The following is a 12,569-nucleotide window of genomic DNA, read 5'->3' as shown; positions in this document are numbered from 1 at the left end:
CACTGACACACATTTCACCCCCCGATCGTCCCCCCAGTTAACCCCTTCACTCCCTGTCACAGTGTCATCAAGTGCAGTTTTCATATTTTTCACTGTACTGGGGTCATTTGTGACACTAATCAGCGTTAGGGTACTTAGTAGTAGGCCCAGATAGGTCTAGAGACCCCCCCTAATAAAGGTTTAACCTCTAACCGCAGAGTCAGGCCCTGCGAACGCTAACAGTTTTTTGGTAGCGTTTGAAACAGTCGCTGACAATCTTTTTTCCTGTGAGTTACACTAGTTGTACCAGTAAATTTAGAGGCCACAATGTCCAATCTAAGGTACACTAGTGAAGAGGCCTACAGGTTTCTGAGCATGACAGATGAGAGTGAAGAGGAAGTCATCAATCTGTCAGATTCAGGCTCAGAATACAAACGGGTAGACAGCAGCGGCACCCTGACAGATAGCTCTGACGGCGGTGTAGTGGTCACTGCCAAGGTCAGGCGTACTCGGAACCCATTCTTCTGCTGTTGTTGAGGTGCAAGAACCGCAGAGCTCTTGTATGGAGCAGAGAGCCAGTACTAGTGCCGCTCATCCTTCTGGTGAACTGGAAAGAACCAACGGCCTAGTACACCCTGGTCGTACATCCAGCACTGCAGTAACACTTGGCAACGTGGCAAGTCCCATAAGTGCAGTTCAAGCTGGTGCGGTGGCTAGAACAAGTAGTGTCCCGCAGCCACCAAGAAGACAAACACAGGCCAGTCGAGCACAAAGTGCCCTTCCCGCTGTATATGCCGATCCCAATTCGAGCCCACCACTTCTGCAACGCCTGTACTTCCCCCATTCACTAGCCAACCCGGAATTCATGTGGAAACAGTTGATTTTACGTCACTTGATTTTTATTCGCCGTTTTTCACGGAAGATCTCTATAGATATATTACACAAGCGTGCCACTTTTTGGTCACCTTTTTTATTGTGGAATTGGCACATGTGGCACTGTGCAATCTAATCGGTGGGGCTTCCCCCAACAGCTTGTAGAGTCCCGACTTAGACGGGGGGAGAGAGCCTGATTGAGATGTAATAATTTGCTCGCAGTGAAGTGGAGGGATACACGTAATGTTTTTGTTCTGTCCTACCTTCACGCAGATACGACAGTCGAAATTCCAACCTTAACATGGGAGGGTGGACCTCAACAGCCAGATGTTGGCACCGTACATTTTAATTGTCCGTAAGGCCAGACGCTGGTACAAAAGTGTGTATATTTATTCCAATTGGCTCTGCTGAATGCTTATGTGCTATACAAAGCTTTAGGACAAACTGGATCCTTCCTAAAATTCCTGGAAGAGATCATCACAGCCCTTCTATTTCCAGACGGTGCTGTGCCCCACCTTCCCAACGCAAATGCAGTGCGCCGGCTGCATGAGAGACATTTTCCATATGTCCTCCCTGGTACCCCTGCCCAAAGAACACCGCAAAAATAAATGTTGTTTCTGCAGAAAACGCGGATTTAGGCATGACACCCGCTTTTATTGTCCCTCCTGTCCTGACCAACCTGGTCTCTGCATCGGTGACTCTTTCAAACGCTACCACACATTAGTGGAGTATTAGCGTAGGGTAAAGCACGGCACAGTCCTAGGGCACACTTACACAGGCTCTCGAAAGATGAAACGGCCATCACATTTTGAAAGACCCTAATCTGGAATGTTAACAGTTTATATAAAAGAGCAAAAAAAAAAAAATGTAAAAAAGCCAAAAATAGTTCTTGTTTTATTTTTCCTCTCTCTATTGTTCTCTCTCTTATGTTCGCTCTATATCTATCGTTACTGTATTTTAGAACTGTAATGTTTTATTTTTACTGTGTTTTATTGTAATTGCTTTGCAGGTATGGTATGTCTTATGGTTATACTGTAATTTTACTTTGTTTTATTATTAACCATTATTTGGTTAGCAGGTACGCCATTTAGCTGCAGCACGGGTTTATTTATTCTGACAGCAACAGTGTTTGCTCCAACAATACGTAAAGCCGTGACTCCAGAGCTGTAGGAGGTGATTTCCCCACCGCAGTTAAAAAAAAAAAAAAAAAAGAGCATATATGCCGAAGCATAAGGGCAGGGGTGGATGGGGCGATTAGCTCCTAACATTAGGGATGGATTGCCCCCACGCTTCGGCATATATTTTTTAGGCACAGATTGCGATTAAAAAAAATAAGTTGTTTTATTGAGTTAATGTATTATGTTACCTTTGTTTGCTTTTCAGGTACGCCATTCAGCTGCAGAACTGATTTATTTATCTTGACAGCAACAACGTTACTCTCACTATACGTAAATCGGCGACTCCAGCGCTGTAGGAGGCGATTTCACCAACACAGTTAAAAACAAAAATGGTGCATGTATGCCCATCATTAGAAATGGGTGGATAAAGGGACGTATTCTAATGGTGGACATACCCACCGATCGATCTCTTTTTTTCGTTCAGCCCACAGGCTGCATGAAAAAAATAACATTACAATATATGCCCAACAAGGACCAGCAACGTACGCACTGGTATGTTGCTGGACTTTGAATGGTTATACCAGAATGATGCCTGCAGGTTTAGGTATCATCTTGGTATCATTCTTTTCAGCCAGTGGTTGGCTTTCATGTAAAAGCAATCCTAGCGGCTAATTAGCCTCTAGACTGCTTTTACAAGCAGTAGGAGGCAACGTCCCCTACCCTCAAAACATCTTACATGGTTTTCTCTGGCTTCCTGTCCCACCAGGGAACCCGAAAACGCAGCAGGTGGTTCCGCCAGTTGACCATAGAGCTGATCGGAGACCAGAACGGCTCCAATCATCTCTTAATTTTAGCAGTAGACCGCCTCTGTAAATCTATAGTGGTAACCTGTAAGGGCTTTTAAAAATGTAGTTTGTCGCCGCTGCACGTTTGTGCACAATTTTAAAGCATGTTGTGTTTGGTATCCATGTACTCGGCACAAGATCATCTTTTTTATTCCATCAAATATTTGGGCAATATAGTGTGTTTTAGTGCATTAGAATGAAAAAAAAAAAGTGTTTTTTTTCCCAAAAAATTGCGTTTGAAAAATCGCTGTGCAAATACTGTGTGAAAAAAAAAAATACAACACCCACCATTTTAATCTGTAAGGCCTTTGCTTTAAAAAAATATATAAAATGTTTGGGGGATCAAAGTAATTTTCTAGCAAAAAAAAAAAATATTTTTTCATGTTAACAAAAAGTGCCAGAAAAGACAGTTCAAAACCCCCCCAAATGACCCCTTTTTGGAAAGTAGACACCCCAAGCTATTTGCCGATAGGCATGTTGAGTCCATGGAATATTTTATATTTTGCCACAAGTTTCAGGAAAATTACAAACTTTTTTTTTTGCACAAAGTTGTCACTACATGATGTGAAATTACACCCCAAAATACATTCTGCTGCTTCAACAGAGTACGGGAATACCACATGTGAGACTTTTGGGAGCCTAGCTGTGTATAGGACTCCAAAAACCAATCACCGCCTTCAAGCTTTCTAAGGGCGTAAAATCGTGATTTTACTTCCTCACTACCCATCACAGTTTCGGAGGCCATGAAATGTCAAGATAGCACAACCCCCCCCCCCCCCAAAATGACCCCATTTTGGAAAGTTGGTACCCCAAGGTATTTGCTAAGAGGCACAGTGAGTATTTTGCAGCTCTCATTTGTTTTTGAAAATGAAGAAAGAAAAAGGAAAATTTTTTTTTTCCTTTTAATTTTCAAAACTTTGTGACAAAAAGTGAGATTTGCAAAATACTCAACATGCCTCTCAGCAAATAGCTTGGGGTGTCTACTTTCCAAAATGGGTTCATTTGCGGGGTTTTTGTGCTATCTTAGCATTTCATGGCCTCTGAAACTGTGATAGGCAGTGAGGAGTGAAATCAAAAATGTACGCCCTTAGAAATCCTGAAGGTGGTGATTGATTTCGGGGTCCTGTATGCGGGTAGACTGCCAAAAAGTCCCACACATGTCACATACCCGTACTCAGGAGAAGCAGCTGAATGAATTTTGGGGTGTAATTCCATATAACCATGCCATGTTTGAACAATATATCATTTAGTGACAACTTTGTGTAAAAAAATAAATAAATAAATTTTTCCGAAATTTGAAGCAAAATATAAAATAGTCCATGGGTTCAACATGCCTCTTAGCAAATAGCTTGAAGTGTCTCCTTTCCAAAATGGGGTCATTTGGGGGGGGGGGGGTTGTGCTATCTTGACATTTCAGGGCCCCCGAAACTGTGATAGGTAGTGAGGAAGTGAACGATCAAAGGGTTACATTTGTGCTTAACTATGTGTTTATATGTACACAGTGTGGTGTTTTTACTAAGGAGTGTGCTGGATTTTATTCCCTGCTTCACAGGCAAACAAAGTCCATCACATCCCTGCTGACAGGAGGGAGCTCTGCATTGTGTACATATGCAGAGCTCCGTCCTGTGTCTTTCCTCGATGATCAGCAGATGCTGGTGGTAAGCCATTGGCCGGCACCCGGTGACCGACTTCTGCTGTGACTAATGATGTGCACGCTACTTGTACAGAGATATAGAGATAGATAGACAGACATACACACGTGATTCTGCACAGAATGGCCATCCTGTAGCAGCAAATCTACTATAGGGCGGTCGGTAAGTGGATAAAATGTTCATTCTTACTGCTAGTTTCAACTTTTTAGGAGGGGAGGAAGCAGATCAGAGAAACTTATTTTAATGAGCGAAGGCCTGTTTTAAGTGAGAGTCCTTTTGAAATGTCCATATATCAGACAAGTGATCAATTACGACCACAAATGAAATGCAACTATTTTTATACATTTTAATAGTAATGTCTATTGTAAATAGTTAGGATGCATTTAAACCTGAAAAAGCAATCTAAGACATATCGATAGCTTAAAGCACAGTTCCACCCAAAAGTGGAAGCTCTGCTTATATGCCTCCTCCCCCTTACAGTGCCAGATGGGACCTTTTTTTTTTTTTTTTTGGGGGGGGGGGGGGTACCTGTTCTTGACAAATTCCTGTCCCCACTTCAGAGATCACTCGTAAGTTTAGCCCCCCCCCCCTCCTTTCCCGCCGCCGGGCCATTAAAAAAAGCGTGCTTCGCGCAGTAAGTAGGGAACGGGCTGTGAAGCCGCAAAGCTTCACTGCCGGTTTCCCGTACAGGCAATGGTGGCAGCACCTGAGAGCCGATGGAAACATCGGCTGGGGTGCCGACATCGCTGGATTCCAGGACAGTTAAGTGTCCTAATATTAAAAGTATGTGTAGCTGCTGACTTAATTTTTTGCTGGGAGGGGGGCAGAACTCCGCTTTAAATCAGAACTTTAAAAATCCTCCTTTGCAGTAAGGATGCCCCCCATACTGCAAGCGTTAAAGCGGAACTGTACTCACCTTGGATCCACTGATACAACGTCCCAGAGCTCCACGCCAGCCTGGGATTGAGACCTGGAAGCTTTCATTGGCCAAGCGGGGAAGGGATCACTCTCATGCATGCGTGGGGGTGCAGTCAGCTTCAGCATTGCTGTACTTGCACATTCACAGCTCACTGGGGCGTACAGACAGGTAAGTAATTTAATACAGAAGAGACAAAGCATATCTCACCTGCATTAAAAATCCTGCCTGTTTCGCTTTTTCTTTTTTTTCTCATTTATCTAAAGTTCCACTTTAAATGCCCCTTTATGTCTAGAAGAGCTTTAAAAAAAAAAAAAAACACTACAGTGGTCGCAATTTCTCTGATGCCGTATAGTGCAGAGCTCACAGCCCTGCACTGGATTTAAGGACACTGGGGGACCGCCAAAAAGACCGATGCATAGGGAATCGGTAGAGAGCAAATGATCAGGTAAGTAAAACTGCTGTTTGTGACATTCATCCCTTGCATTAGGGGGTAGAGGAGGCGGCTGCATTACTTGCCTTATTCCTCAATCCAGCAGGCTCCATCACTTTCCTCTTCCTCACAAAGCTCCAGTCTGTTGGGAGTCCCTCAGTGCCATTGTGTATAATGCAGGGCTGTTAACCCCACATTGCCTGCTACAGTGCAGAACAAGGTACATTTGTTTACCATTTACCGGTACCCCTAGACATAATGCGAATTTAACCCTTGCAGTGCAGAATGAGCCCACTGCTAAGAGATTTTTTTGTTCCAGCCCCAGGGTAGCGCATGAACTTTAAACTTTCTACTTTGATTGCTGCTAACGGTATAAAACTCTACTAATAAAAAGGTGCACAAATGCTCTGCTTGAACTGACAATGCTGTTTAGCTAGCCCAAAGAACCCTCAATTAGTGAACAAAAAGTTGGCAGTTGAAATGAGGAAAGGTGTGCACATTCCATGGACAAAGAACAGCAGAGTGTCACATCCATAAAGGGGGCATTCACCTAAGAATGCTCCCGCACTGCGACTAGATGTGACAACCCCAGCAGGGGTACCTGCCATTAGCTACAGCCCATTGAAAGGAATAGGAGGCTGCCAGCTCCCACAGCTAATGTAATCGCTCACTCTGCGTTCAGGGCTGATCGCTCGTACGTGACCGGCCTCTATGTGATTGCACATCTAAGTGCGGGTGCATTCACACTCTAAGGGTCACCACATGTTATGGTGGCCATACACAGTGGCAGAAAATAAATCATTTACACAGGGTCGATAAATGGCGCTTTTTCACACCCTTGTAAAACACTTACTACCAGTCTACATGTAGGGGCTTGAAAAAGCATCACTGACTAATCTGGCACAAATGATTTTTTTTTTTTTAATCGAACATTGTTAATTTCATTTCATTACACCCTCTATAGCCACCATTACAATCTAATCAGGCAATGCCCTGCACTACATATATTACATAGTTGTTCCAAAACACACTGTAAATCGGATTGTAACAGGTTTGGTGAGCTTAAAGTGGGTTCTAAAGCCTCAAGGCTTTTCACCTTAATTCATTAAAGTGAAGAACCTTCTGTGCTGCAGACCCCCCCCCATTTCTTACCTGAGCCAGATCTGATCCAGCGATGTGCACAAGCGCAGAGCCTCCAGCCGCTGTCTCTCTCCTCATTGGACGCAGTGTCAATGGACACAGCAGCGGAGCTTAGGAGAGAGCCTGCACGGGTGCCCCCAGGATAAGCAGCTTTCCGTGGGGGCACCCGATGAAGAGGGGCCTGGAGCGTCAACGGGAGACCCCAGAAGAAGAGAAATGGGGCTGCTCTCTGAAAAATGATTGCACAGAGCAGGTAAGTATAGGCTTGTTTGTTATTTAAAAAAAAATAAAAAAAATCGAAGGTTTACAACTACTTTAAGGTGATGCTAAACCCTCTGGTTTTTTTAGCACTTTCAGCATCCGATTTAATCACTTACGTCAGTATCTTTTAATCCTTGCCTATGTTCCAGTTTATGCTGGTGTCATGACCGATGCCCCAGGTTTCTGATTTCAGCGTGGCTCCATTCTCTGTAGCATCCTATGGAGTCACTCTTGCATGCAATAGAAAGACACAGCCCCATAGTATTGGATGGCAAGGTACCTCCTGTCACCTCCCTCCTCCAAACTAACAGACTGGCTGCAGACTACACTGTCCACTGTTAACACTTTCCTGTGAAGACAGGAATTTAAGAGAAGGAGCACTGAAAGAGAAGGCATCATCAGCACTGTAAACTGCAAGTGCTAGGGTGAGAATTTTAACAAATCATTTACTGAGCATTGTTTATTATTGTACTCTGTGTGTAAAACTATAAAACGCTGAAGGTGTACTATGACTTTTAAATGGTTGTAAAGGCATTCTCTGCAATAAGATAAAAAACCTTTTCTGTGCAGCTCTCCACCCAATACCTGAGCCTGATCTTGTTGTGCCACTGCTCTCTCTCTCCTCACTGGACCCGGGGAGAGCAGCAGGAGCTCCTGCTGCAGTCAATCAAATCCAGTGACGTCAGAGCGGGGGCAGGGCCGTGCTGCACTGTGTGTTTTAATAGAGACACACAGCATAGCTCGGGATCAAGTCTGCACGTGTGCCCCCACTGGAAGCAGCTTTCTATAGTGGCACACGGAGAAGAGGAGGAGCGCCAGCGGGGGAACCCAGAACAGGAGGATTGAGGCTGCTCTGTGCAAAACCCTTCAGGTAACTATAACACTTTTTTTTTTTTTTTTTTTTTTTTTAAAAGAACCTCTACAATCAACTTAAATGTTACATGCCTGTTAGAATGGTGACCTGTGCAAATGTCAGGTACAATCACTGCGTCCAACATAACTTCCCATTATTACCCATGATGTGACAACACTAAAAAGTCCCCAGAGTGTATAACAATAAAAACATGACCATAACCCCATAATAATAATAGTAATACTACTACACCTTCGCCTTCTAGTAGCTTCAGCTAACTCAGGGCTCAACAAATCCCAGGCGGCAGGTCTCCATGGCGACCACAAATTGCATCCTGGTGCCTGGGCTTTTGTCAGACCATTTACTGTTGCAGGGATGCACAATTTGTATTGCCTGACGCCCGGGACATGTAGTTCTGGGCACTGGGTAGGTCTTTTTTTTTTTTTCTTCTTTACACTTAGCCCAACAGCAGGGCTCACTTGTCAAGTGGAAGCATTTCAGTAGCTCCACTTCTTCCTGGTTGTTTCTACACACGCAGGTAAAGTGCACCCCCCCCCACCTGCCCATCTACAGGACCAGCATTGCGGACACTGCAGGGTAGAGGGGCATTAGGAGAGCTTCCCTCCCCATCTTGTTCCTGACCCGGAAGCGACGTGTATGATGTCACTTTCAGGTCCCCGTTGAGTTTCCGGGGAAACTTAACGAATCATCCCCCGCATTACATTCAGTGAAGCCACACTGACTGGGTTCACACTAGGGTTGTCCCTAAACCGATACTAGTATCGGTATCAGCACCGATACCGAGCATTTGCCCAAGTACTTGTACAGTCAGCAGTGATCGGTGCGTGCGGGAGTTACAAGCTTCTCCCCCAGCGGCTTTCAGCTGCTTTAGTGAAATCTATACAGTGGTGATCGGTGCTTGTAACTCCCCCACACGCGATCATCGATGACTGTCACCACATCCTTCATTCCCCCTCCGTTCCGCTGTCCCTCTCCGCTGTCCCCCCCGTTCCTCTGTCTCCCTCCGTTCCTCTGTCCCTCTTTGTTCTGCTGTCCCCCTCCGCTGTCCCCGCCGTTCCTCTGTCCCCCTCTCTTCCTCTGTGCCCCTCCATTCTGCTGTCTCTCTCCATGTCTTCCTTTGTGAATGGATGGAGTCATCTGACTCTGTCCATTCACAGAACTGAAACATTGTAATATCCTGTGATTACGATGTCTCAGTTTATGAATGGAGAGGAGCCGCTGTCTTCTCTCCATTCATTCTCAATGCAGCCGAGGCTGCAGAGAAAGGGACTGGGGAATCTCTATCCTCGGTCTCTTTCTCTGTCTCAAGGGGGAGATTTCAGGGGTCTGTTAAGACCCTTGATATCTCACCAAAGCCCCCCAACAGGGCTAAGTAAAACAGAAAAAAAAAAAAAAAAAAACACATATTGCAACAAATAATTAAAAAAAATATTTTTGTAAACAATAAATAAAAATGTAAATAAAAAAAAAATTAAAAAAAAAAAAAAAAAAAAAAAAAACACACAGACACCGTTCACCCCCTCCCCCTAAAAAAAAAAAAAAAAAAAAAAAAAAAAAAAAAAAGAAAGAAAAAAAAGAAAGCATTGTTAAAAAAAAAGAAAAAACACTGTCACGTGACATTAAAAAAAAAAAAAGTATCGGTAATCGGTATCGGCGAGTACTTGAAAAAACGTATCGGTACTTATACTCGGTCCTAAAAAAGTGGTATTGGGACAGGAGAGTGTGACCGGGTATCGAAGGAGCTGGTTCTCACATCTCCAGGGTGACTGCGGAGCGTACAGCAGAAGGGTCCTGTGCGTCTTTGGCTCTATTTCAGGTCCAAATTCAGCCAAAAATTCTGACCTGAAATGGGGAACTGGGACGCACCAGACCCCCTGCTGCGAGCCGTTTCAAACACAGTGTGAACTCAGCCTTAAAAGGGGTTGTAAAGTCTAATGGTTTTTCACCTTAATGCATTAAGGTGAAAAACCTTCTTTGCTTCAGCTGCCCCCAGAGCCCCCCTTTTTCTTCGGGATTACACTGTAGTGATAGTTACCATGTCCCTGCGATCCCTCCTGCTGTGTCCTCCAGCCGATGCCGGTATTCCGATTAGGCGACACGTCATATCTTGTAACGGGAGTGGCGTTCTGTCGCCTCCATCTTGCTACACCTCGCACTCATCCACAGTACAGATACAGTGAAAAGGCGGCAAGCGGATATCTTATTACACCCACTGGAGTTTTGCATCTCACACTTATTTGTAACATTAAGACCCTTTTCACACGGAGCCACCCCGGTCGTCAGTGATAAAGCGGCGCTACTTTTAACACCACTTTACTGTCATTTTAGCGGTGCTATTCGGCCACTAGTGGGGCGGTTTTAACACCCGCTAGCGGCCGAAAAGGGGTTAAATCCGCCAGCAAAACGCCCCATTGTTTTCAATGGCCAGGAGCGGTGGAGGAGCAGTGTATTCACTGCTGCAAAGAAGCTGCTGGCAGGACTTTTTGTGACACCCTGCCAGCGCAGTGCCCCAGTGTGAAAGCACTCGGGCTTTCACACTGGGATTGCAGCTGAGGCTTTTTTCAGGTGCTATTTTTAGCGCTGTAGCGCCTGAAAAACACCTCAGTGTGAAAGGGGTCTAAACTGAGCTTATATACAAAAACACAGTATTTAGAAATACGTGACACTCTTTTGACGTTGAATTGCTGCTGATCTCAGAGGTTTGCTGATCTGACAGAACACCGCTGCTTTTATAATTCAACATCAAAACAGTCTGGAGGGATTTTGAAAATACTGTCTTTCACTATATAAGCTCAGTTTACTGTTCCATGCAAAACAATGTACCGTTTTGACATTCAAAAATACTGATATAATCAGAACGCCAGGGGAGGTTAAAAGAGAACCTGTCACCAAATAATCTTAAAAATCATTTTTTAATTGTAAAAATGTAAAGTTACACACAAGCACATAACCCCCCTCCCCACATGTTGGCACGTACAAATTTAAACGCAAATGTTGGGGCTCCTTTGCATTAAAACGTTGATTGCGATACACGTTACAGATCGCTACGCATGTGCACAAACTGGCTTTTAACTTTTTTTTTTTTTTTTGCTGGCTCCTGCATTCAAAAGGAAATTTGTTGCGTCCTGAGCAAACTAAATGATAGAATAGGAGCCACACTGCTGTACACAACCCCTACTATTAGGAGGAATGGATGTGAATGTGTAATCAGTGGCACGATGATCATCTGGGGGCACCTCTCCATACCAGGCAGACGGTATAGATTATTTAATGAGCACTTACTAATCAGACAGCCTGCAATCACAGATATTTCATCATCAGAAGAAAGCTGCTTGCTGGATGGGGACATTTATTGCTGGATTATTAAATATACAGGACACACATCACATGACTGCTGATCTACAATAATAATAATATAGATGACATGGTGTAGGGTTCCCCAGTTGTAGTATACAGCGTTTTGCCCCCCCCCCAGCCTCTCCTGTCAGTGATGTAAACACAACAGTGACAGCTCTGATAGGAGCCCAGATGGATGACAGCCCTATCCGATGTACAGGATGTGGACAGCCATGTGATGGTATTAGGAGTCTCACGGTGATGGATATTCCCCGATCACACTGTACAGCTCGCTTTCTATCAGAGGCGCTCTCTTACCGTACTCCCAGCCGGGATCCTATGCGCCGTCACACCGGAGGGTACCGGACACACAACATGAGCTCCAACCCCAATAGACACGGCTCTACTCTGCAGCGCGATGTGATAGTGTCATCGCCGCCACGCCCACCGCATCCTACCACTGCCACCTAGTGCCCATTGTGCACTGCGCACAGCAAGCCTGCCACACAGCGCCATCTTGTGATCAGAATATGTAAACACGAGGGTGACAGATCTTTAGGTGGTTTTTACAGTAGTTTGTTGTTGTCCACAGATTGAGGAAGTACTGCTAGTTTATTTTATGCTCACATGATTCCTATTTTTTTGTTTTTTTAAAGATGACATAGGGCATAGATTGAGACTATTGTAACTAGGGATGCACCGAAATTTCGGCCGCCGAAACATATCAGCCGAAAATGGCCTTTTCGGCAAAATGCAGAAAGAGAATTCTTGCCGATAATGGCGCCGAAAATCGCGCATGCGCAGTAGCGGTGGGCGGCGTGCACATTTCTCACAGTTAAGACGCCGCACTCATAAGCACGTTCCCTGCTGAGACGCTGGCACCTTCCCCGAGGACGCTCCTCGTGCTTGAGAGACGCTGCTGGGACCCGAGAGATGCTGCTGGGACCCGAGAGACACTGCTAGTACCTGAGAGACACTGCTGGGACCCGAGAGACGTTGCTGGTACCTGAAAGACACTGCTGGGACCCGAGAGACGCTGCTGGTACCTGAAAGACACTGCTGGGACCCGAGAGACGCTGCTGGTACCTGAAAGACACTGCTGGGACCCGAGAGACGCTGCTGGTACCTGAAAGACACTGCTG

General features: G+C 45.0%; 1 protein-coding gene across 2 annotated transcripts in view; it reads right to left on the bottom strand.

The window, feature by feature from the left end:
- OSBPL8 (oxysterol binding protein like 8) overlaps positions 1 to 11,901 on the bottom strand; it is a 411,605-nt gene extending 399,704 nt beyond the window's left edge. For both annotated transcript variants that reach the window (XM_073620008.1, XM_073620009.1), the window contains exon 1: positions 11,746 to 11,901. The gene's annotated coding sequence lies outside the window, so the exon portion shown is untranslated. The remainder of the gene's footprint in view (positions 1 to 11,745) is intronic.
- Positions 11,902 to 12,569: the final 668 nt, after the last annotated feature.

This window comes from Aquarana catesbeiana, linkage group LG03, assembly GCF_042186555.1.
Source record: "Aquarana catesbeiana isolate 2022-GZ linkage group LG03, ASM4218655v1, whole genome shotgun sequence".
In the NCBI taxonomy this organism is placed as follows: domain Eukaryota; kingdom Metazoa; phylum Chordata; class Amphibia; order Anura; family Ranidae; genus Aquarana; species Aquarana catesbeiana.
The sequence above is the reverse complement of the archived record's forward strand: the minus strand, read 5'-3'. Positions and strand labels throughout refer to the sequence as shown.